Raw genomic sequence first — 27,152 nt, forward strand, 5'->3', positions numbered from 1 at the left:
TCCCAACTATCTCTCCAATCACACCCTACTCTCCTTCTCCCTCACTCCTCCTCCCTCCTCACTGTCCTCCCCCACTCACTCCTCTCCCTTCTTCTCGCGTCGTGATCTCCACAATTTCAACCCTTCTCTCTTCCTCAACTCCTGTTCTTCCTCCCTTCCCCCTCTCCCTGACTTCTCATCCCTCTCCACCGATAACGCCCTTTCCTCGCTGTCCTCCTCTATATCCTCCAGTCTTGACCAACTCTATCCTCTTACTTCCTTCTCACCCTCTCACAAACCTTCCCAACCCTGGCTCTTCTCTCACCTTCTGTCAATGCGTCACCTCCTCCATTGCCTCGAACGACGCTGGCTCAAAGCCCCTTCTCTGGCTAACCAATCTTCTTACTTCTCATATCACTCTCTCTATGACTCTGGCCTCACATCTGCCATGCACTCCTTCTATTCTAACCTCCTCCACTCACAAGCTTCTCACCCCCGCCGTATCTTTCAGACCCTCTCTCGTCTTCTTTCCCCTCCTACTTCTGACCCTTCCATGAACTCTCCCCTCTCTCCCTCTGACTTTGCCAACTTCTCATCCAAAATTCTCTCTCTTCGCCAAAACATCCTCTCCTCTCCTTCCTTTTCCCCTCCTCCCCCTCCTTTTCCACCTCTGCTAATATGTCCACTTTCTCTCCTATCACCCCAGCCTGAAGCTCCTGTCTCCTGTCCAAAACTCACCCTACTGCTGCCCCCTCCGATCCCATCCCCACCTTCTTCATCCCCAAAGTCTACCCTCTCCTCATCCCCTACCTAACCACCTTTAACATGTCTCTCCTCTGCTACCTTTCCCTCAGCTTTCAAACATGCTACCATCATCCCTATCCTGAAGAAGCCTTCTGCTAACCCTCTTCTCGCCTCAAACTTCAGAACAATCTCCCTTCTCCCCTTCATCTCAAAGCTCCTTGAGTGCCTAGGATACTATCAACTCTAACTTTCGTCTCCTCCCACTTCCTCCTCCCCCCTCTCAGTCTGGTTTCCGCCCTAAACACTCCACTGAGACTGCCCTCACTTATGTACTCAATTCTCTCCTCACAGCTCGCTATGCTAAGCAATCCTCAATTCTCATCCTCCTTGACCTCTCTGCAGCCTTTGACACTGTTGACCACCCCCTACTTCTTAGCACTCTGTCCACCTTTGGCTTCAAAGGCCCTGTCCTCTCCTGGCTCTCCTCTTATCTCTCTAATTGATCCTTCACTGTCTCCTGGGGCAGCCGTACCTCCTCCAGCCTCCCCTGAGCTATGGAGTCCCTCAGGGTTCTGTACTTGGACCCTTTCTTTTCTCCCTCTATACCTCCCTTCTCGCCCCAGTCATCTCTTCTTTTGGCATCTCCCACCACTTCTATGCCGATGATACCCAACTCTTTCTCTCCTTCTCTTCCTTCACATCTGACCTCCACCACACTCTTTCCTCCTGCCTCACGGCCATAAAAAACTGGAGGTATTCCTATTTTCTTTCCCTCAATACTGACAAGACTGAAATGCTTTTCTTCCCTCCTAACACTCTCTCCCCTGTTCCTACCTCACCTTCCATGCTTCTAAACTCCTAATTTCCTCCCTTATTTTCTCCTGCCTTTTCTACTGCTCCTCTCTTCTCTTTGGACTCCCTGTCTCTCACCTGACTCCCTTAAAATCCATCTACCACTACTCTGTCCGTACTCTATGTCTTCTCGGCCCTCGTGACTCTATTTCTACCTCACTCTCTTAACTTGGCTGGCTTCCCTTCCTCTCACAATTGAAATTTCAATTCCTCCGTCTTGTCTTCAAATCTCTCCATGACCTCGCCCTCCCTATCCCTCTTCCCTCCTCTCATTTTACTCTCTCTCCCGCTCTCTCCGATCTCTACCTTCTCACTGTACCCCCTGACCCTTGTGCCGCCTCATGCTTCCGATCCTTCCAACTCTTGGACCCCCTCCACTGGAACTCCCTACCTCTCTCTAGCTGCTCCTCCCCCACCTACCCATCCTTCCGCAACTCTTTGAAAGCCCTTCTTCTCCACTCCCCCCTGACTCTCCGCACCTACCTCTTTCCCCCTCAAACCCCATGCCTCCCCTCCCCTCCCCTCGCCTCCCTCCTCCCCCATCCTGCTGACCTCATACTGTACACTGCTACCAGGAGGCGTAGGAGGCCACCTGGGGAACTCCCCCCTCTCCTCCCTCCTCCCCCTTCCTCCCACTCCTGCTGACCTCAAACCTGACATTGATTCCCCTTCACCTGCCTCCTCTTCCCTCCCCTCCCTCCTTCTTCCCCTCCTTTTGAGCAAATTGTTCCTCATGCTTTACTTCTGGTTTCTTTCATGTTTGTAGATATGCTTCTTTCAATACTGTATCTTGTTACGCTGTAAAGCGCTTTGGTGTAAAGCGCTATATAAACTCAATAAACATAAACATAAACATTCTAGCAGGCACTGCCAAGGCCATCACCACTGGTGCGTGATTCGACAGTGTGCGCACCAGGACGGCTCCTTCGGATACCCAGCCTACATTGTATTAGAGATCAAGAAGTAATCCAACCGTGAGGATGAATTATGGACCGAGGTTTGAAACGTGTACCCCACTCCCTACGGGTGCTTTGTTCTCCAGACATCACTTGCTTCTCATGTCCAACACATATCCCAGAGTCTGCATGTCACTTTAGGCAGTGGCCTATGGGTACCCCCAGTACTGTCCTGATCGTGTCGATTACTGTGTTGAAATCCCCTGCCCAACTGATCTCCCTGAGTGGGGTCCCCTCCAACTGCTGTGTTATCAACTGCAGGGTTTCCACTGTATCTTGGTTGGGCCCATACAAATTAATCAGGGTGAATACTCTGCCATGTACAGACCCATGTACCATTAAGGCTCGCCCCTCCTGATCCTTAACCTGCAAGATCATTCGGAACCAAACCGTATTTCGCAACAGTATACACCCCCCTCTGGAGAAAGAGGAATAAGAGGGAAAATAAAGATGACAATCCCATCCTTGCCCAAATTTCATTTCTCCCCCAAGGGTCAGATGAGTTTCCTGAAGAAACTCTATGTCCACTTGATGACGTTGAATGTACAATATAACTTACAGCATTTAGATGGACAATTCAGGCCCATACTCTTATGTGTTTTAGCCATCTTGTTGTGACAACTTCCCTGTTATTGCAAAGTTTCCACAATGTATATACTGTAACATTGCACCACCCTACTGACCAGCGAAGTAGGACAGCCCCGGAAGCCACTGCATTCTCCCAACTCCCCACCCAATACCAGTTCTCTGCCCACCCCCACCAGCAACCCCAACCTGCCAGCTTCCCCCCACCAACAAACATATGCTCACACATGAGGATACAGCAGGGCCCAGTCGCCCAGGTAGCCCATGTTAATGTACATAACTCCGACAGCCAGTTACTTGGGTAATCATTTTTGCCACTAGCCGCAGACAGCCAGTGTTTCCTTTTTTATGGGGAATTACCCCTTTGTTCATTGTTCCCTCAGCAACATGGCGCTCTAGCTAGTGATTCCAGAAACACGTTTGCTTCCTCCGGGGTATGGAGAAACAACACACCGCCATTGTGTTCCACTCTGAGTTTGGCGAGGAATACAATTGCATATTAAATGTCTCTGTCCTGAAGTACTTTCTTTCATCTATAATGGTCTTCCTGAATGACTGCACCTTGTCTGAGAAGTCTGGGAAGAGACGGACCGATGCTCCTTGCTATGCCAAGGAACATTTCTCCCTAGCTTTCCGCCTGGCCTGATCTCTATTCCGGTAGTCCAGTTGTCGAGCAACTATTGGTCTGGCTGGTGCCCCGACACTGGTCTCTTTCCACTGGGGATGTGGAGGGGTCTCTCCACAATGAATACTGCACAGAAATCTTAATTTCCAAGGATTTCCCTCAGCAGGTCCTCCAACATCGTCTCCATATTGCGCTGATCCGCTGCCTCGGGCAGACCTATAATTCTCAGGTTCTTCCTGCGTGACCGGGATTTGAGGTCATCCTGCTTGTCCATTAATTCCTTGAGCGCTCTCTTAACCAGGCCAAGGTGTCTCATGGCATTGTGGGATTCATCCTCGATGGTGGATACCCGGGCCTCAACCTCATCTAGGCGCTCTCCATGTTTTTCTGACTAGTGACTGTATTCTTGCCTGCACTTGACCAAGCATCTTTTTTTTATGTCGTTGAGTGCTCCTCCTGGGTCCAACACAGAGGACTGAACAGCATCGCCTGGGGAATCCTCCCCCGAGACTATGTGCTTGGCCATTGCAGTAACCTCGAATTGCAACTTCAACTGTTGTTTGCCAGTTTTCTGTGATTTCGACATGGCATACCTTTCGTTCATGGTGTTCTCCCCGTTCCAGCCATGTCTCTGCTGTGCCCTCCAGGGACTCCACACCAAACAAGGATAAACGTAGTCCTTCTTTCTCACCCATTTAATCACCTCCACCGTCTCACTGTCCCGTGCCTCTCCGGGTCCTCAAGGTGTCGCGGTCCACGCTCCACTACATCTCTCCATATATTGACTTCCCCAGGGCCGGCGCAACACCCCCTGAGTTCTGCTCTGCATGAGAGGGAGAGGGCAAAAGCAGGAGCCAGGCACCAGCAGACTCACAATTACCGGGTCTTCTGCACCGTCTCTCACCTGGGGATCACAGTATGGGTTGGTGCCCCAGATACCTGAATTGACGTACACTCCTAAAGATGGGCCCCAGTTAATTGTAGGCTTCTGTCTAGGTCAGTGGTATTCAAACTGTGGGTCGCGACCCCCTAGGGGTCCGCGGGTGCATCCCAGGGGGGCCCTGACAGCTCAGCATGAAAAAAGATTTTTTTTTTTTTTTTTTTTTTTTTTTAGATTGGAAGAAATGGGCAGGGGTGGCCCACATGGGCGGGCTGAAGCATGAAACTGTCTCAGGCAACAATGAAAAAGTGGCCCACAGTTGTAAATGGATATTCATTCCTTTAGTCACAGACTGGGCCTCATTACTACTATGGCGGACCAGTAACAACGGTGCTGGTAAGCTACCGGCACCGTTGCTACCGTTCCGCCATAGTAAGAGTTGTGCTCGTGGGTGCTTGACAGCCCCCGCCAGGTCTGACCTCAGCTCGTCGGATGCACCAGCACCGTTATTAATGGTGCCGGTGCATCCGAGCTCCCCCTTCCCATTTGAGCCATATGGGGCTCAAATGGGAATGGGGATCTACCGGCACCTTCGAAAGGGCAATTATCATGTCTGCCTAACTCGGCATGACCTAGTAATTGCCCATTCGTGGGTGCCAGACCCGGATGCAACTCCAGTGGCAGCCGTGCCGGTTTTACCGGCACAGCTACCGCCAGAGTAGTTATGAAGCCCACTGTTTCAATAGTACCCAAAGGGGTGCTTTGTGTTAAAATGTAAGTAAATTGTGATATATTCAGCAACAATGGTCAACATTACTAACTGCATAGTTAAGTAACTCATCAAAATGGTCCACATTGGCCAAAATGGTGGCCCAAACTAGCATTTTACATTTTTGGTACAGGCATTGCCCTATAGGCCAGTCCGAGCTTGGCGGCTCATACATAATGGCGAGGGGGCGCCCACCCAGTGGCCCTTCACCCATTATGGAGGGGCTAAGGAGCCAGTCCAGTGAAACAGTGAGCACTCCCTCAGCTGCTTTATCCAGCTAATGGAGTGCTCCTGGGCTGGCTGAACTGTCAAAGGGAAACACTGTTTCCCTTTGACAGTTCAGTTTAGTTCCCCAGCCGCACATGCTCACTGAGCCATGCAAGTGCTGGGGCATTTTGCTTCGCCAGCATTGCATAGCTCATTGGAAATGCTGGCTGGGGCACTGCATGTCTGTATGTCCGAGGGGGAGCTCCTGCGCCTCCTCGCACATACGGACAGAGCAGCTGGAGCAGCACCCACACACAGGCCAATGCAGAAGGTACGTTTATGTTCATTGTTTTTATTTAAACATGTGTATGGATGCGTTATGAGTGAGTGTATGGTGATGGATGCTCATGTGAATGATAGAGTGATTGCTGTATGAATGTGCAGCGCCTTGCATATACACATAATCATGTTCATTGTGTTAGGACCAGTGGGGCCCAGGGGACAGGGATGGTATCTTTTTACCGGACATCTATCATTCAAAACCCTCTGCCTTGTCCACAAGGCTTTCTGGGGCCTCGGTCCAAAATACCTTCAGCTATTCCTCCGCAAATACCTCCCCTCTCGAGCTCTTCACTCCTCTACCTCCAACTCCCTCAGGGTCAGTCGTTTATCAAAGAAACGAGCTGGGGGTAGATCTCCGTCTTCGGCTGGGGCCTCCCTCTGGAACAGCGCCCTGCCACTCTAAAACTTGAGGAGAACCATCTTTCTTCCTGCACTTATCAGACCTACCCTGTCTGCTGCCTTAAACGTAGCACTTGCAAATTGCTGGCTGCACTACCACTGTTTGTTGCCTTTATTATTTATTTATTGTTATTTATCTGTTTCTCCTCTGCTTCGCACTTTCCACTTCTCCCCCCTTCCATGCACTTTTCCCCTCACACTTGCGCGTTCTCAATGTCACTGGGCCTAGTAAGATCGCTGTTTTATTCTCCTCTGTTCCCCTCCCTTGCCTTGTCACGCTCTGAAACACTTGTGTACGAGCGCGATAGAAATAAAATATCAATGCCTGCCCCCTGGACTCCCAGCAACAATTGCAAACTGTTTGGCTATTTACCCATTTTTTGTTAAAAGTATGCTCTACAATGCAACATTTTAACCTATTATTTAAAAAAAAATTCACAGGGGGAAACCCCCCCGAACCTCCCCTTAATGCCCCTCCACTTAAAAAAGATTCACCAGCCGCCACTGGCCCTCAGACTGTGTTGGGAACGGGATGGGGGAACCGAGGGACTATGGTGGGAGCACAATGGGCGGGAACCATGGGATAGTGATGGGAGCAGAGTGGGGAGAGCACTGGGTGTGTGATGGGGTGGGGAGAGACCAGCGACTGGGTAGGAGTGGGATGAGGGAGCCCAGCGACTTTGATGGGAGCAGGTGACGGCGCGCAATATATACTGTCCATTTGGCATTTCTGGGGGGTCCCGACCTGCCCAAATTTTGCTCAGGGGGGCCCTGGCCAAAAAAGTTTGAAGACCACTGGTCTAGGTGGTAGCCTGCTGTCTTCCCCAGTCATCCGGGTGTGTGCAGGTTTGTGTCCCTGGTCCAGGCCCTGCTCTTGATTGGGACGTGTACCCTCGCAGGATTACCCTTCTAGGGATCTGTGCACCACTGTCGGCAGCCCCTTGCACCCTGTATATTCTAGTCCAGAGCAGGTGGGGGCGGGGGGTGGGAGTAGACCCCAGCAGGACAGTCTCTCCCCTCTTATGGTGCTACACAAGCCCCTGCCCAGAGATGGGCACTGCAGCTCGCCACAGCGTGTTCCTTACCCGTAGCTGGATCAGCGTCTCCAGCGCAGAATGCCCCCAGGTCTGCTAATTGGTGCCCAGGGACTCTGTCGCTGCACACCCTCGGGCAATGTGTCCAGCAGCTCCCCGGCACACAGGGAACTGGCGGCTAGTGCAGTCTGCTCCGGCGGCCAGATCTGGCCTTCAAAGCCATGCTGGATTCCGGCGCCAGCTCGTGCTTCAACTCGGGGCCATGCTCTCCACTCTGCTCATGGACTGCCTCTCGGGCACTGAGGAATGGCATTCTCTGTCGCTTACACTGGCGGCAAGTCTTCTGCTCCTCGCACCAGACTCGGCAGGCCAGATTTAAGTTTCCACTGCGCACTGTCAGGGCCAGTGCTTCGTTCTCCACCATCGAGGCAAGCAGAACCCCAGATTTTGTGTGGGTGCTCCCTGCATGCTTATGCCCCGCACCAGATGTCAATTATAAATGCGGCAGGTCGGATTCTGTCAGGATTTTATCTTGATAGCTGGGGCTCGGGAGCTTACAGGGATGCAGCCATTTTGACTGGGATCTCTAGCGCCCTCTCCTGTTATTTTATTTTATGTTGTGTTATTAGATATCTGTAGAGTGCCAAGCTGCCACTGGTGTGGAATTGTAGAAAAGAGTGAGTATTGGGTAGCACAATAGCCTAAACTTAATCCTACATGCATTCATAATGACCAGGCAATTACAACATTTGGAGAATCATCTTATTATATTGTAATCCGGGCTTGCCCTCATGACTACTCTGTTACTGATTCAAAAGGTAAGACAAACAGTCCGCATCTTACATAGATACCATGGCATTTTTTTAGTGAGTGCATCAGGGTTGTGCACCAGTGAAAGTTAAATAATATACAGTGTTAGCACTTATTAAAGTCTAAAAGCATTACTCTTCTAAGGCACATATCGCTTAAGATAGCATTAGCCTGAAATGTGTTTCTCAAAAATGTATGCTCTTGTGTTGCTGACATGACTGAATTCTCATCATCATTTTTCATATGGAGCCTTGGGGGCACTCATGTCCCCCCTCGAAATGGCCTACCTGTGCACACGTGTCTAGAGAAGAGTGCAGGGCAGTGGATATTGCATCCTGTGTCTTGACCACTGTTTGACTGGTTCTGCTTGGAGGAGCTCCCGGGGAGGAAAAGCAATTCTTGGACGAGGCTTTAGATAGGAAGCTCGGAAGGGAGTTATCTATGTGACCCAAACACCCGTGTTCCGAATCACCCATCAATGCAGGGTGCTAACCCATATTAGCCCTCCTGCTGACGGGTGGCAAGCAGGAGACATCCTGACATAGAGAGCCTAGCTCCCTGTTCTTCTTTCTGTAGTCTTTGCTGCCCTTTAGGAGAGGAAGAATGTTGCATATGCTGCGCTGCTCAAAGAATGAGTTAGCTCCCTAGGTTTACTACGTGTATGGTGCATGCTGTCAGTGTATTCTCTGGGGAATGGCAGCCCAGGAGCAATTAGGGTAAGGTCCCCGAGAGGGGAAGCAAGCTGATCATTTTCTCAAGTAGGACCATGCGCTTGCTTTCCGAAAGGGCGCATGGCCCATGATCATAATTAAAGTCCAAATAGCACATCTTAGTCTTATACAACCAACCATGAGCACATGCCTGTGCCTCTCTCCTGCGAAAATGCGGGGCTGCGCCAGGAGCTCTGACTCGTTACCGTCTCCTTTGCTGCTTTCATCTTGCACAGGTCTATCACACTGATTGCCCCATGCCTGGGGGCAGAAGCCTTCTTGCTGTAGTGCAAATGTCCCAGTGTTGGGGTATTTCAGATTTCCTCCTCGCCCACACCTGAAAACACAGAATGTTCTGAATGTAGGCACGCGTTATTAGAAGCAACGAGCGACATCTAAGGAACATCCTCCATGTTCCAGATCAGGAACATGGTCAGGTTCTGTCTGTGCTTCCCACCATTTCCCTTCCTGCAATGGGAAGAAAGGTCATTTTACAGCAGAAATTGGCCAAGGTTCTGATAACCTATTTGCGCTCTACCCGACTACACTGAGTAAATGCAGCTGTGGTGGGGATGTCATACTATAGTGCCCCAGGGAGTGACATGCTACTCGAGATGAGGGGGCTGTTGCTCGAACTGGCCATTACATTGATGAATACGGCAGCTGTTTCATGCAAACACAGCACAGAGTCGTATCAATGATTCTGCAGCTGCCACTGTTGAGCACAGGTTGCGGGGCAAACATTGCTAAGCAGTAATCAGCCAGGTGCGAACAAGTCAGTCCACTTTTATATGCATGCACTTACTTTAGAACGAAGAAGTAGATGTGACAGCCCATCCGTACAACACCAGCAGGTGGCCAGATCTACTTGCCAAACACAGAACCTACCGGTGGGGAACACACACAGCACCAGTTTCAGGAGAACCAACGGACTCGGCAAAGCCTTTCACACCAAAGCTGTGACCTTATGGAACAACCTCCCACCACAAATAATACTGGAGCTCTCATACATTACCTTCCGAAACAAACTCAAGACCCACTTGTTTAGATAACTCCCTTAATCTAAGCCAAAACCCGCCTGAAAATCTGTAGATTCATGTTGTCCCGTGACTTGTTTGTATAATGTGATTCTGTATGCACAAGTGGCACCCTGATGCCTGCGGGCTACGCGCTGTATAAATAAATAAATAAATTCCATTCTGACAGGATACACCAATGATATCACACAAGATGGGACGGGGTAAGGGGGGCATGGCTGGGGATGCAACCAGTCCTCTAGATGTTGCAAGAGGGGTACGTCGAGGAGGTGTCCTGGCACTCCCCTCGTTTTGAATATACTTTAATTGCATTATTGAAGAGCTTGTCGAATCCGGTCATGACTCCCCACGACTAGGGAAGGAAAACATTCCGCCATTATTTTTTGCAGGTGATACATACTCCTGTTAACCACTCCATTGTTTTGCCCAACAATGTGAAGAGCTGGGGCTGGAAATCAATTCAAGTAAGACGAAAGTGATGTTAAGAACTCTAAAAATAAAGCTGTACATGTAAGCATTGGGTGTGTCGGACGGAAAAGGTCTCTTGTATGATTATTTGGGCATCCGTTTTGCAAGCAATTCCAGTTGGGCGTTACAGCTACTTAAGGACAATACTGCCCTTGCGAAACATAGCGGTGCACTGAAAATCTTTTTTACAGTCATGGTGGTGGGGAGGGCTCAGTTACACTGGCCCTTGAGGTTTACAGGTTGCATGAAAAAGCGTCATATTAATACTCGCACTTTACAAACAGCCGAAAATACCTTTTTTTTAAAGCATTTCTTTGCTCCTGCAAAGTGTACCAAATGCAGTAGTTTGGTTATTATGAGGTTGGACCATTTTAGCAGAGTTATTGTTGTAGGAAATTGCAGGTTTTTGACCTATTGATAAATGGATACATAACTGTGTTTTATTGGTTTTTAACTTTTGTAATTGGATTGAATATGTACTTTGAACCTGATGACTCGAAAGTCGAATAAAGCAATACAACAACAACTATATTACAGATCTACAGCAAACATAAAAGAAAAAGAAAATAAATTAACACAATTCTTCAATTATAAATATTAGAATGATAAAACCCCATCAACATGCGCCTTCAAAACAAACAAATTATATATGCCCAGCCATGAAAGGATTATCCAACATAATAATTTGCATCAAACTTCACAAAAAAAGAGCTTCCTTCCAGATATAAAAATCGTCTGTAGTGATAACAAGAGATTCAGCTGAATAAATGGCACTCCATCAATGATCTGAATACAATCTAGTAGGATGACTAATGTAATTGCCATAACCGTTGTCATATTTCTCTCGGGCAAGCAGTGAGAATATGTCGACTGGTGTCAATAGTATGCATACACAAATGACAGCACCTTTCCTCATAACAAACACCACACCAAACTCTAATATACTCAAATGTGGCCAAAATGTTAAATCGTAAATAGGTTATGAAGCCTCTAAGTTCGCACGCGCAAGGTATTAACAAATAGGAACAAGGGGCAATAGGGCAAAATACCCAAGTAGAATACTTAACATATCTTCTTTTAAGACTTAACTTGGCAATATTTGGGGATCTATTCCAGTCCAAAGATGTTATGTTCCATGCATAGAAAAAAGCATAAGAAAACTCATCACCAGGAAATGTAAGGACAATGGCTTCAGGGTGAGTGGTAACTGATGGCATTAAATCACACTAAAACTGATTCTGAGAATTATTGAAATATAGCATTAGCACCCCATTCCAAGGGCTGGAATTAAATCACAATAAAACTGATTCTGAGAATTATTGAAATATAGCATTAGCACCCCATTCCAAGGGCTGGAATTAAATCACAATAAAACTGATTCTGAGAATTATTGAAATATAGCATTAGCACCCCATTCCAAGGGCTGGAACGGGGCAATGGCCCGGCAGCACGAGTTATAGGCAGGAGCGAAGCTATAGCTCCTGACTGCTACATGCACTTACCAGCCTGCAGGCACGGCCACACAGGTTTTATTGACACCATTTTGGCAAAAGAAAGAACACACAAAGGTAAAGCACCATTGCAACCACTAACACTAAACCACAAGAACTGTGCACACATGGCTCTTTCACTGGGCCACAAGAAATGAACAATATCATGTGCTCCATGCGTCTGAGCGCTGAAAGGCCAATCTGCAATGGTTGCAAAGGAACCTTTCTAGGTAAAGCCAAAGGGGGCAAAATGCTGCATTCTGGCTATGAAACAGGGCACACATCAGCACACAGACAGGCGTTACCCATTATGCTCTGCAGACAACACTCTTGCAAGCAGTCTCAGGGTTTACACTAGACCCCAGCTTGACTCGGCAAAAGCTAACAATCCAGAGTACCACACCCAGAGGCAGTCACTGAGGTGCAAATGACCCCATAAAAGTTAACCAATGAAGACCCGCACACACAAGGTGCACGCTCACGCACCAGCTACAGTGGACACTGACACACATGAGCAGGGCATTCTGAAGACCTATATAGCATGATCTAATTACAGACCTTAATGCCAGCTTTCACTGTTACGCAGATGACACTACTGCCTTGTGTTAGGCTTCCGTGCTTCTTTAAGGATGCTCATACAACGTTGTGGACGATTTAAATACCCAAACTCTATGAATTCAGCAGGCAAGCTGCCAATTCAGAGTCTGAGGATATGGATGGAATGTCGCCCCCTTGTGTTGGGACAGCATGTTGTATGGGCACGGAAGCTGGACTGGTTTGCACATTGCTTGTTTGAGTAAATGTGCAAACCTTGGTTGTCTCGCCCATATTGGAGCTGGTGTTGGTGGAAAAGCATAAGCACATTTCCCTGACCAACTCATCCGCAAGGCTGGATGCAAAGTCCGGGCACTGTGCAATTTGCTTAGTTGCGAACAAGTCTAGATGTGGATTACACTAGGAACATGTTTCGTTTTAGTGACTACTTTCCAATCTTTTGGGACAACATGGACAGACTTAGAGAGTGTGTCCCGTCCGGTTTGTTTAGATAAAACATGGCAGTGGTGCTGTCTGTGAGGATGAGCACTGTTTGCCTTACTAGGTGTTGCTGAAAAGCTTGCAGGGCGTTGAGGACTGCTAGCAATTCAAACAGTTGTATGTGTTTTTTGCTGTTTGTGTCTGCACGCTGTGTGCAGTTGGATGAAAGTAATGAGCTCCCCATCCTGAGAGTGAGGTGCCTGTAGTGAGAGTGGCTTGAACTGATGGGTTGGAAAAGGTTTCCCTTTGAACATGTTGTCTTTTATCCACCAGCGTAAAGCTTGTACTAAGGTTAGCAAAACCACCACTAGATCATCCCAATGGCCGCTTACCTGAGATCATTGTTTCGCTAGCCACTCTTGCATCAGCTGCAAGTAGAGTACATTGGGATTGATTCTCTGTGTTGCACGCTGCTACTACTGCTAATACCTTAGTGAATATCCTTAACACTAATGAACTGCCGAAGGGGAGGACTTTGAATTGGTAATGATCGCTTGCAATTTTGAAGTATTTTCTGTGCGCTGGCAACATTGAAATATGAAAGTATGCATCTTTCATATCCAATGGCGCCATGAAATCCCCTGTTTTAACCGAAGGATTACCTCCTGCACCATTGTCATGCAAAATGTTTGAGGTTTGACATATGTGTTTGCTGGATGCAAGTCTAGCACAGGGTGCATAAGTCTTTCTTTGGCACAAGGAACTAGGTTGAATAGATACCCTTGTTTATCTGGTTTGCTGGGTCTTGATTGTGCCTTTTTGTAGCAGGGTCTTTATTTCTTATTGAAGAATTATCTCCCCTTGTGGCAACGTCTTCTGATGTTTTGGAGGATGGTTTTTGGGTCTTTGTAGGAAATTGACGCAGTGTCCCCCACCACTATGGATAACACCCACTGATTGGATGTAATCCCCTCCCATGTGTGGGTGAATTGACAAATGCAGCCTCCAGCTGGAGATGCAAGGGAGGGAACCTGTATCAGGGCATCATTGCTTAGAGGCAGGGGAGCCTGTTGTGGCAGAGGCTCTACCTCTACTTCTAGTTCTTTTACAATCTCTTTGAAAATTGGGCTGGTAACCGGTCGACTTTCCCGGTGTGTTGCCCCAAGATGAGGACTGCCCTTGGATATAACCCATAGATCGTGGGTAACCTTGCCCATGAAAGGAACATTGAGTATTGAACACCCCTCGTTGGACAAAGGGCCTGTTTGATATCTGGCCCAAAGACTTAAGAGTCTCATGCTCTTGCTTTGCACTCTTTAGTGCATCATCAATGGCCTTGCCAAATAGTATGCTAGGTTCTATTGGTGTATTTAACAGTGTGGCCTAGTTTTCTTGCTTGAAACCGACTGTCGTAGCCAGACGTGCCGTTTGATTAGAGTGCTTTGTGCTACAATGCATCTCGCATTATCTGCTGCATCTACATTCTTGCCCAGAGTATAGATCTTTTTACTCTCCTTGTCCAGAGGCGCCTCAGCATAAACCAGTGGTGTGCCTGCCCTCTTTCTGGTTGTAGTTACTACTAAGGAGTAAGGTGTTAGCTGACCTCTAATATAAAGGCAACCAGTTGGGGCTGGTTTAAATATTTGTTAGGGTGGGTGCAAGTAGAGATGGCTTAATGCGTCTCTGACTGACTGGAGAATTGCGATAAACTAGGTTACAGATTTTTTTTTATCTCTGTGGACTTTGGGAAAGGGTTGGTCCAGTGGAAGAGGGTTCTTGGAGAGAAGCCTGTCTCTTGTGGAGTAAAGCCTCTGAAAAGGTGTCTTCAGATGGTGTGTAGTCTTTTTCTTGAGATTTGTGAATTTTATGTTGCTTAGGCATTGAAATACTAGAGGTTTTTGATGTTTTGTTCTTAAGCCACATCTTGGGGACATGTTTTTGGATAGCTTACTGTACTTGTGACATGCCTGAAGAGTGTGTCGAAAGATGTTTCGATGTGAACTCTTCAGCACACCAAAAGTGGGCCTTTTTAGGAGCAGTGTCGGAAAAAGGCCTACTCAGCTCCTGTTTTGGAGACCTGTCATGTGGTGATCGCGAAGGTCCAGAGGACAGCAGGCTTTAGACTTTTCCTTCTCCTTCGACACTGTGTGGCTGTGTTTGGCCGACGGCATGGTAGGGTTCGGCTCAGGGTTGTGTCTTTGGTGTGTTTGTGAGAGTGTGTATCTTCTCCATGACTGGACCGCTGGACTGCTTATTGGAGTCGGGGGCTAGCACATGGATCATCTACGGTGTTACTATGAGCGCTGTCGCTGCCTTTGTTGGATTCACCCGCCATGTCAATGGAGGCTTCGGCCTGCATGGCGTGGTTGGCCCAATTTTACATGTGTCAATCTTTTAGGGTCTTGGGTTAGAAAAGCTTGCAAGATTTGAAATGCTTTTCGTTGTGATCCCATGGAAGACAACGGTTGCACACCCAGTGCGTGCACATCAAGGGATATTTTTTACCACAAGAAGGGCAACATTTAAAAGGAGTATTTTCCAGAATGGAAGTGAAAGGCGGCATTCCAATAAATGGGAAGTGATGTGAGGAAAATTGACATTCTCGAGACAAAAAGTATACGTCCTCTCCCTACTATCCCCACTGTAAAGTGGTGAAGCCCACCAAGGGGCCTGTGTAGGCCGCAGTCAGTGTCCCTCGAATGAAGATTTTCCTTCGAAGCATGTCCTTCAAGCATTGCTGAAGATTGCTTGGAAGCGGGAGCCAAAATCGCAATGTAATGACCAATATAATATTAAACTTTGGACTAACAATGGCATTTAGCCAGGAATCTCTGCAACACGTGACCGACTATGATGGCATAAAGAAACAATCTGAGGGATCTTAATGCATGATGGCCCATGGGTACAGTAGACGTCACACTAGGGATAGTATTAGAAACACGTACAGTCAACGTCCCTTTTTGAGTTTTGACAAGTCATGCAATACTCTTTGACTACCACTAGATATCAGCCTATGCATAGCATGTGATCTAAGCAGATCCACAAGCCTCAGAAAAATATGCCTATAAAATTAAACGAGGACCACCCCCCAGAGAGACTGCAGAAGAGTGTGACTTGCTGGCGGGTTCGAAATAACCAAAATAGTTTCAATTGTGGGGAATTGTTCATGATGAACTATTCAGCACTGGTTTAGATAATCACTGTAGCAGGCCATGACCTATATATTCCACTTGAGGTAAAGATATGGCTCAGAGCAGAGCCCTATGAATCAATTAAAGGACATGTATGTGGCTTTGCATAAAAATGTGTGGTTTCACTCAAGTGTGTATGTAAACATTTCCTGCCTAGAGGCGAATGAAAACCAACTAGTATGACAATCCTTGTGATGAGAAATATCAATACAGCTGCACCTGTTCAGCTTCTTTACGTATTGAAAATGTCGTCCTGTCACAGATTATATTACATGGCACAAACCAACTAGGGAACTCCTTCCCCTACAATGGATGTGGCGCACAATAAATCGCTTTTTATTTGAATAAACTACAGATTATTTTTTGAGTAGGCCTCCAAACGGTCTCGCAGCCAACCTCCACAAACAGCCTGTGTCACAATGGACTGGAAGCAGGCCAGTGTTTATCAATAAGATATTTATAAATGTATTATTTAATAAAAAAGGAAAATCAAACAATTTCACAGCCCCCAATGTTGTGGCAACACAAAATGCAATAATCTCTACAAAACAATTAGATTAAGATATCACATTAAAATTAATGCAGTTCTTTAATGGCAAAACAGAAAAAGAAAAATGTTTACAATGGGATAGCACTAACGGTTTAGCACTCCCTCCTGCAACACTCACTCACAAACATCAGCTAAACTTGATTCCTTTGAATGGAAGGCAGTGGCAAGGAGTAGGAATAGAGAGAGAAAATCGGATTTGGGGTAAAGCCCACCACCACAAGAATGCAAAAGGGAAAACTACAGTGTCAAATGGGAATTAATTTGCATTGGGTTTACACTGACAGGCAGCTCATCAAAGGGCATTAGCTTACAAATAGGAAAATCGGTTTTCAATGACAAGGCCAGAGGCACATAACAGGTAGACTACTAGGCAAAAGGGATTGCTCACAATGGGACAACGGTTTGGGGTTTAATAGAACAGATGCAAACGGGAATTTGTTTGGTAATGCACACAATACACGGACAAATTCAGTTTTCAGTTAGAAGGAGGCTAATTCTTTTGAGGCAACACTTTAATGGCTGGAATAATTAAATACAACACCAGGTACAAGATGGTTTCAACAATCTTGTACCGTGAATTTCAATGAGGGAAAAATATACTAAGGATTTACACAGACACTGAGAGGTTTTTCAAAGGAGATATGCTAACATACACAAGCAAATAAGAGATTATTCAATTGGAAGGTGACTGAATTACAAAGACAATTTTGGGGGGTTTCAATGGGGGTTTCAATGGAAGAAATATTGGATGCAAGGCTACAAAAATGAAGGGCTTATGCAATTTAGGGCTGGGGTAGATTATACTTACAAAGCAAGCCTTGGTTTGGGATTCAGGAAAGCCAGCTGGATCTCAGGACACTCTGGACAGCTAGGGCAAGCAGTCTAGTGACTGCATTCTCAAAGATGATAAGGTTAAGCCCCCTTATATAGCAGAAATTACATCACTAATTTTACAATCCTGGGAGAATTCCCTGTAATTATACCTGCTGCCCGGATTGGACTGTTTCTCTCTGTCTCTCTGCCCCCAGTCATGATTGGATCAGGGATTTTTTTTATTACCCTGCTTTGTTCTCAGCTCAACATTTTGGCAAAAACTAGTTATGTATCATAACTTCATACTTTTACTAGCCACCTCCATATGAAACAGATATGCGGTTTTAGCTGGTCATGGGGAATTATGTAAGCCGATCGCCAACTCTGTACGAGGAACCATGGCCATTTGGCATATTTTCGTCCTTTTCATAATTCCTAATTTCATTTTCCATCTTTTCATCAAATCTCATAATTGTCACATGTTTCGCGCAGCCAGAACACTAGACTAATTGGCCATTACAGTCCCCAAAGTCCTAGGAAAGTGCAATTAATACCTTTAAAGCTGTCTGGAAATTACATGAAAAAATATCAGAAAACAAAATGAATTCTCATTTTGAATGTTGTGACAAATGCCTAAAATGAAATCATTCTTTTAAAGTCAATTGGTAGTGTCGGCCCCCCCACAGCCATCTGTCTTCCTCTGGCCTCAGCCGGTAACAAGAGATTTTATTAGTCCCTTTGAACTTTTCAGTTTGCTCTTTGAGGGGCGGGCAGGAAGGGCGTTAGCCACACTTTTCTTCCTTTGAAATCTCTGGGCTTGTGCCTCCATGTCTAGCAGAGCAGGGAATTATGACGCCCTCAGCAGCATCGCATTTTATTGCGGGATGGTTTACTAGTAGGTGTGATATTTAGCGGGAAGTGGGGCTGTGTCATCATGAGTTCCTGCTTTCATGCCAGAACTGGTTTTCTGTAGTAAGTGTCTCTTCAAAGGTGACTGGAGTCTTGTGGGTTGGAACATAATGTACCTTTGCTTGGGCCAACCCGCCCCCCATTATATTTCGATGACATTTTCTGCGTGAGCAGTGCTATCTTTCCACTGTGGCTTTTTAAAGCCATTTTTCTTTTCACACGTGTGCAGGCTTTATTCTGCTGTTCCTGTGCAAGGGAGATCAAAAGCTGTTGACATTCTTGCCCCTCATGTGATATGAAAGTAAAGCAAGTCCATTTTTGGTTGCAGTGTAGAACTTCTTGTCATTCAGATGAAATAAAAACACAGCAAGGCCGTTTTTGGTGGCAGTGTTTAAATTCCGTTGTTCAAGTCAGAAGGGCTTCTGTCTAGGGTCTTTAAATGCACCCCACAGTCCAATGGCTGGTCACAACCAATCGTTTAAACTGATACCACTTAACAGCTGAGTGAATCAGTGAGTGTGATTATCACAGTGTTCCTTTTACTTCTGTGTATATATTTAAAATAGTTGTTTATCACTGTAAAACCATGTGGAGACAAAGATGGAATACTCCTCTCCTAAAATCCGAAGGGAAAATTGTTTGTATCCTAATCAAGAACATTTTAATTAGCAAACTCTGTTAACCAATTTTTGAAAACGAATGTATGCCTTGCCATAGTAAGGGCTTCCAGGGTGGACTGCATGTGCGATTTGAGTTTTCATGCAGGCACTTTTTCATGAATAATGACACCTATTTCACCACCAGTTGAGGCTCGATTTGAAGAGGGGATTTTATAGCATGGAGAGAACAGATCAGAAAAAGAGGATTTTAAATGTCAGTAAACCAAGACAATGTTGTCCACAGAACACCTAGTGAATTAGGATTACATTATAAGTATTGTTGTGTATTTTAATCTGAAGAGCAAAGGTTTCTTACCATATCATGAAGTCAAGGATGTGGCTCTTTGCCTCAGAAATTACTTGATATTTTTAGAAGGGTTCTCTTCCCTAAGACATTGAACTACAAAGGCAATAACAGGGTAGTTCGGCAAAAAACATAATGAGGAATGTCTGCAGATGAATATATATTTCATGGGGAACAAGAGGGGAAGCAATTATCCATTTAATGACATACAGAACAGTCACAGAGAGGGCCTTATGATCAATGTGATGACCAGCAGTGTTTTGTGGGTCACTCATGGTCTAGGCATGAACAGATGCAGACAATCTTGCCCCATGAGCATCTTTGTTAAAAAGAAGGTATGCACACTGCATAATAGCTTACTTAAGTGACATGTGTAGCCGGTAACAGCTACGTGTAGCCAGCATACAGCTTTTCAAGGGAGGGCAGGAAAGGAACACTATGGAAAGGCCCAGGGAATTAAAATACTAGACAACATAAAAATGTAGTAAAGTAAAAACAACTGTAAAAAATTCACAAAACCGAAGCTATGTCTAAGACAGTTTAGGCTAGACACCCTGGCTTAGTACAAAGATCAAAAAAACATACCAGAAGGGACATGCTAGGATCTATATGGAGGAAAGGCACCCTCTCAAGCATTCAAGGAACTCAAACAGAAGGCTAAAAGTGGCAATACAAAGTCTGCACAGCAACCCTTACTGGTAATAAAGTAAATTGGGAGAGAACAGTGTTCTAAAAGTTGCCAGGAGTAGTGCCATGTAGCTAATATCCTGCCTCTCAAGGCCTAAATGAATAGACTCTAATCTTCTCCATTATGCAAGTACAAACTTCCAAAGATTTGACTTGGTGGAAAATCATATCTGTTCAGTGAAATGTGCCCTATTTCAAGAGTGTATAATGTTTTTGGCACAGTTGAATCCTAGGTGGATCTCACAGAGGGTTCCTGATGCTCTCTCATTGGTTCATACTCCAATTAGTAGCCTAGATGATTATTTCAACAAATCTGAGCCCTTTTGAGCGGATTGTTCGAGTTCAATCAAAATTCCTTGAATCTCCTAAATGGAGTTTGAGACTCTATAAAAGGACCAATTCACTTCCCTTTGTTCTTGGGATTTGCAAGGCTGTGAGGGGGTGATCTGCAGGGCAAGCGCACTACTGGAAAGTTTTAGGGAGTGTTTTGAGCCGATTTGGGAACACATTTCAAACTGCAGCATTTGTTCTGTGTAGTTTAGTGTTGTTGGCCCATTCCCCTGTCGTTCATCCCAAATGTCACACTGATCCAAATGTAAAAGAAAAAATATTGTTCCAACCCCTGCTCATAGCATCAAAAAACTCCCAAAAAGTTGTTTTCCCATTCCGCGTTTGCTGGAGCATGTTTGTTGTTTTCCTCTTCAACATTTGCTGATTTGTCATTCTTGCCCTGTGTATCAATACAGAAGTGTAGTGTTGTGTGCCTTAATAGTTTGGTTCGATTATCTGGGGTTTTTGATCCTCTGGCTCACTAGCTTCCAAAATGCAGAGTTCTGGTAACAGGAGGTGAGTGGCATGCGCACATCACTTGGAAGCAATGGAGTTGGGAACCGCATTTCTCCTTTAAAAATTGACGAGGAGGGTTTGGCACCTGGTGCTGTTTGCTTGCAACATTTTACATGCCAAACAACACCACAAGGCGTCTCAGTTGGCAGGGGAGGCAGAAGAAATGTGGCTGGCCTCAGGAGAAGGTGGAGGGAGCAGGGCCTTTAAAGGATGCCCCGCTGGAAACATAGGAAGGGCCTCCTTTGGAGAATCCCAAGAAAGCAAGAGAGGCAGTGCTTCTCTTGAAGGCCCACACAGCACCAGGTCCTGTGGTGGAGGAGGAAGTCATATAAAAGGCAAGGGAAGAGGGCATAGACATATTCCTCAAGTGGCAGGAGTAGCCAGTTTCTACAAGAACCCTTAAGGGATTCAGTCAGACAGTTCTTGTCTTGGTGGGGGTCATTGTAGAGCATGATGTGGTCTTCACCCAGCAGGGCGAGGGTGTGAAGGGGGGGCGGCTCTTGTGGCGGAGCATCATGTTGGAGAAGAGCCTCAATAGGGGGTCTCTGAGAGTGTATCAGCAGGTGGTTGACCAACCTGAAGAATTTGTGGAGTCTCCTACTGCTCCTGAAATTGCAGAAGACCAAGGAAGGTACATCAGCTCAAGACATCAAATGCTCTCCCCTTCAAGCTATCATTATGATCCTGGGTGCATCAGTGTCTGACCTGCCTCCAGGGAACACTGTCGGAGATGACGATTCTATAATCTTCTAAAAGCTGGAGGGCTGTGGCAAGACAAGCACCATGCACAACCACATTCGCCAAAAAGGTGCAAAGAAATGTCCTTGTCGAATGAGTCACCCACTCCCACTCATTTCACCAATGTACTCGCTTCAACCTCAGCCCCTTCCAGTGGTGGTGAAAATGTGGTGCCTAGCATCTTCCAGGACCAGGGTGCAGCACAAAGTCGTTAGGCACACCATGCCAAGTTGCAGAAAAATATTGCAGCTGGTAATCCTGCACAGACCCAAAAAGTGGCTGGAGGCAGCATATGCCAGGCAGCATCTGTATTTGGGCAAAAGCCACAAGTCTGTGTGAAGAAGCACACTGGCACCTACTGTTTGAATTGACTGGTGCACCTCAGCTGGGAGAGGTAGACTTAACAGAGCCTGTCATGGGAAGGCATTTGCTCCAGCACCACCCTTCCCCCCTGTAGGTGGCTGTGCAGTGGGGAAGGAATGAGTAAGCCATGATGAAGTGGTTGTCCTCTCAGGGAGATTACCCACACACGAGCTTGCAGTGCTCTGCAATATAACGTGTGACATTTAGGAGCTTGTTGCACTCTGTGGGATTGCATTGCATATCAAATAGTGGAATTGCTTTTTAAAAGAGCCCGGGGAGCGTAGGTGTAACTGCATTCTGTGGAACGTCACGAGAACTACAGGTGTGGAGGAAGCCTGAGCAAGAACCTGTGAACATTTGACAGCGGTGGTTGTGAGTGCGACAGAAGTAGGACTCAAAAACACAACCGGCACAAATGGCAATGGCATGTTGTCATGGGCAAGATAGCAACTGGTCATGGCCTTTCAGATACTATTTCAGCGATTAATTTTCCAACCACACACACTATGAAACAACCCGGCCAAGGGGCGTAGGAGACCCATAAAATCTGGGGGGGACAGAGGACACTTTGGAAATTTGCTTTTTTAAATTTATTTTATTGTGTTTTATGTTATGTTATGTTATTTTGCATTTATATAGCACCTTATATATCATTGGTATGCTCTCAAGGCGCTGGTAGGTTGAACACCCTCGGGAACCAAAGTTCAAGTCAGTAGAGAGAGAGAGAGAGAGAGAGTCATAAGGTGCATGTGAGCACCGGATATGTGTGCAGCAGGTGAGGCATTTGTGTGATAGCTGCTTATTAGCGCTAGTTGTGGTGGTTGGGAGATCAAGAGTATGTGTTCGTTCTGGCAGGTTGTTATCCAGACCGATTCTGGCTGCGTTAGGCCTGAGGAGAACGCCTAGGCTGGGGGGTGTGTAACCAGCTGTGATTATTTAGGATGATGGGGAGTATGAGGCAAGTGATGGTATGAGAACAGCTATACCGAATGGTGTCATAGTATCGCCGTGTTCTAGTTGAGTGGTGGTGTGAAGAAGAGAATAAGCGTGGAGATGTGGTATGGTGGTTTACCTTAGGTGCTTGAGATCGAGCACACTCCATTAGATTCATGCACTCCGACCATTCCATGCACTTCAAACCGTTCCATTCACTCCGTTTTATGCACTCAAATCATTCCATGCACTCCAACCGTTCCATGCACTCCAACCATTCCATGCACTCTGACCATTCTATGCACACTAACCGTTTTATGGATTCCAACCGTTTTATGCACTTTGATCGTTTTATGCACTTCAGATCGTTCTATGCACTCAAATCATTTTTGTAAGTATTAATTCCGTGCCCTCTATCTGTTTCGTGCATTCCATTCTTTGCATGTTATGTTATATTACTTTGCATTTATATATATCGCGTAGCGTGCCGTTAGTATGATCTCAAGGCATTGGTAGGTTGAACGCCCTCGGGGTCCGTAGTTCAACCGACCCTTGCATTCCAACCGGCCCATGCACTCCACCCGTCCCGCGCCCTCCACCCGTGTTTTAGTCAAAGAACTCGACTTTTCACACTTTGCAGCCCTTTCAGATCCCAGTACTCTGCGAGTGTAAAAAAGCATTTTCATATTGATTGTGCCCACACATGTCCATTCTGGTGCACCTATATATGCCACTATTCCCACATAGGAAAATACTCATGTTTGCGTTGTCCATAATGCCAGTAACAATACTATAAGAAGGCATGTTTATGATAGCTCTCACAATACATGTCAGTTTCCCCATGTAAGAACATACTCCTGTTGGCTTTGCCTTAATGCCAGTGAAATAAGCCCTGCCACAGTAAGAAAATATTGATTTATTTATTTTTTACATTTGTATACCGCACAAACAGCCCTTGGGTATCGAGGCGCTGTTACTTGTAGGGTACTTAGTTACAGGGTATGTACAGCTGGGAAATGCATTTACATGTTGTACATTGATACATTAGGATACATTGTCAATGTATAAATACATTTTGTGGTTTGTCAATATATCCTTGCTGGCTACAGAAATCCCCCACTCAACATATAAGAACACTCATCATGTTATATTTGCTCCCTAACGGCAGTAGAAAATGTCATGCCACAGTAATAAAACAGCCTTGCTGGCAGCACAAATGCCCCAACTCCAATTTAAGAATACTTATGTTGCCTTTGGTCTTAACACCAGTAATAAACTGCAATGCCACAGAAAGAAAACATGCTCTTGCTGGCTACCCGGAAAGATAGCTCAGCAGCCTGAGCGCATGCTTTTGTAATCCGAGTGTGATTCGCAGGTTCAAATCCTGGCAAGGTCAACTCTGCCTTTCATATTTCAAAGTGACCTCTATGATCTCTACCCTCCTCTATGGCTCTTGTACTGTTATGTTGCTTTTGCACCTTGTCACCTCTCTCTTACTCTGTACTGTACTGTTTTCCCTGCTCACCAAGTTGAACCACCGCCGTGATACTTATGAGTTTGGGCGATATCAACAAATGTAATAAATAAATAAAGCTCATTAAATGAGTGCAAACTTCGGCTGGGTGATACATTTGATGTAAATTGTTCTCTGTACATCGCTTTGGCGAAAGCGCTATATAAATGTTGACATTGACCTTAAACACCAGTAAAATAAAGACCCATGTCAAAATAAGGAAACATGCCCTCACCTTGTAAGAACACTCATCATGTTGCCTTCGACCTTAATGTGAGCACAACATTTCATGCCAGAGTAAGACCCAGCCAGGCCAGCCCCACTGTAGTATTCCCCCCCCACCTCACCTCCAGTCCAACCCCACCATCACATAAAAACACTCAAGTTGGCTTTCCTTTGCCCAAAAACGGCAGTAAAACATGTCTTGCTCTTGTCAAAAAATGTTCATGCTCCCCCAGATACACAGAGATATGGAGACATTCAGACACATGCCCTCAGAGATCAAAAGAAGAATGGAGGCAGATGAAATGGAAAGACAGAGGAAGGCCTTAGAGTAGACGTCAACTGCCTGGGGCTAGAGTAAAATAGCTAGTAGGCCAAACCAAAAGAGGGCAACTCTGGCTAGACTTAAGAGTGTATGTACTACAGGTTATTGCATACAATCACTCATACATATTCCTACCCTTAAGTAGGCCTCAGAGGCGGGCATGAGTGCTGACATAGATCTAGGAGGGTCTGACACAGGCAGATGTGTACACTAAGAGCAGCAGATGTGTTACGTGTGCACTAAGAGCAGCAGCTGAGGAGAAGGGCCTGGAGGGTCAGAAAGAATGCCAGGAAGCCTTCACGTGACAGCTGCATATGCTAGAAGAGGCCACTGGTAAGGAACGGTTAAAGGCCATGACAAGCGCACCATAAAAACACCAGCCACATACACCGGTAGAGCTGGAGGTCATAGTTGGTCAGCAAAGAATAAATAAAGAGGAAACAGCAGCCATGTATGTTGGAGTTGGCTACCGGTAGGATTAGGCCATGGTGGAGGGAAGCAGTGCAGAAGATGGCAGCTGTGTATGCCAGAGTGGCCAGCAGATCTTTGGAGGACTCAGGACAGGAGGTAGTGGACACAAAGATGTGGGTACCCACGTTGAAGCAATGTGGCGGTAACCATCACACTGTAAGGCAACAAGCACACTTGTTTCTGCAGCTCTTCTGTAGCCACGCGAAGAACACATCAGTGCCAGCAACAAGTAGGCTCATGCGCCAGAAAGACCTGCTATTTCATGCTTGGTTGTACGGGCAAGGGGTCTTTGAACTGCGACCTTATAAGCCCTTTCTTCTTCAAAGGAAGGGACTGGAGGCCGACTGCAGTCTTTGCGGGCCGCAGAAAAAAAATACTTTTCTTTTAGCACTGAACTGGGCTGTTATTTTTGTCCATGCACAATTCAGTGTGAAAAAAAAGTATTTTTTTTGTGCTTTTTTGTGGGAGAGCCGATATGGGGGCCAGCAGGGGGGGCCAGCATTTTTATAAAGGTGGCCATGATGGCCCCCACTGGTCACTCCAGCAACCCTTGGTGGCGCCCCTGCCTGACCCTCGCCATTCACAGTCACACGGTCACACCCCGTGCTCACCTCACGCTCCTACTCAGTCTTTCCCCACACAGGCTGAGGTTTACGCAGGCAGACAGCACGCGTGCGCACACACACACTTACATAGCACAGTCACAAATCAAAATGTCTTTTAGCACTTGAATTATTTAATCGTATGCATTGTTAATGGACGCACTGTTATGCCACTCCTTTTGTATTAAGCAGCAGGGGGCAGAGTTTCTCCTGCTGAAATTGTGACTGTGTGTGCGTATTGAAGTTGAATGCTTAACCCACGCACTTATTGCAGGCTACCGCAGAATGGACAGGACATATAAATGCCACTGGGGACCCTGGCTGGTTGAATAGTGCATACAACATGTGCCATATATGTTTCACTGTTTCTTTTAGTTTATATGAGGGGGACTCATTTTGTGTCTGAATGCATTCAGTTTTCACACGGTCAAGGTCAATGCAGACAGAATTCTTTCTATAGAGTATATCGGACTGATGTGCGCCAGGCACATTTAAATTTGGAACAATCATGTTATGCTTCGCACTATGGACTTCATTACGGACAGACAGGCACACGCACACCCCGCTTAGCACTCCTCCTCCGACCCTAACCCATGCCGGCCCCGGACCCCACTCGCCGCCCGGGCCGGCCTGTACACTCAGGGGCCAGTGCCACTTTCACTTACCTTATTTAGTAGGCTAGGGTGGGGTCTCGTCAAGTCTCAGGGTGCCTCAGGACTGGTCGAGTCGTTATCGCAGCAGAGCAGGAGTCACACTCTCTCAGGAGCACATGTCGCTGCCTGGCTAATGGCTTCTTCTGGAAGCTGAGGTCGGAGCTGCGCAGCAGTGCACTGCGCACTCGAGTCGGGCAGGTGCAGTATGTTGTTGTTCTCCGGCCTGGGTGAGCTGGGCACGCATGTGACGCTCCAAATGCAGAGGCGCAGGGGGCAGGTGGAAAGGGGAAAGCACGAGCGAGCTGCCTGCAAGCAGCAGAGTTGTTGTTGTAACAGATAATAATCTTTTAATAGTACCTGGCCTGCTGCTGAACTGCATGCAAACTTCAGAGTCTGAAGTTTGCACGCATCACTGCACAGGCTGCAGATACTCAGAGACACAACACAAGACTCCAGAGAGACACACAAACTGGGGTAAACTGTGGGGGTTAAATAGCATGGTATCTCCCCC

General features: G+C 46.4%; 1 protein-coding gene across 5 annotated transcripts in view; it reads right to left on the reverse strand.

Annotated features, from left to right (window-relative positions):
- Positions 1–27,152, reverse strand: part of RIN2 (Ras and Rab interactor 2) — a 1,069,632-nt gene that overhangs the window by 831,294 nt on the left and 211,186 nt on the right. Inside the window, exon 1 of one of the 5 annotated variants that reach the window (XM_069607526.1) lies at positions 26,654–26,747. The exons of the other annotated variants lie outside the window; for them this stretch is intronic. The gene's annotated coding sequence lies outside the window, so the exon portion shown is untranslated. Of the gene's footprint in view, positions 1–26,653; positions 26,748–27,152 lie in introns of those variants that run through there. 5 annotated transcript variants of the gene reach the window in all.

Source organism: Ambystoma mexicanum, chromosome 4q, assembly GCF_040938575.1.
Source record: "Ambystoma mexicanum isolate Mex_15411 chromosome 4q, UKY_AmexF1_1, whole genome shotgun sequence".
NCBI classification, from domain to species: domain Eukaryota; kingdom Metazoa; phylum Chordata; class Amphibia; order Caudata; family Ambystomatidae; genus Ambystoma; species Ambystoma mexicanum.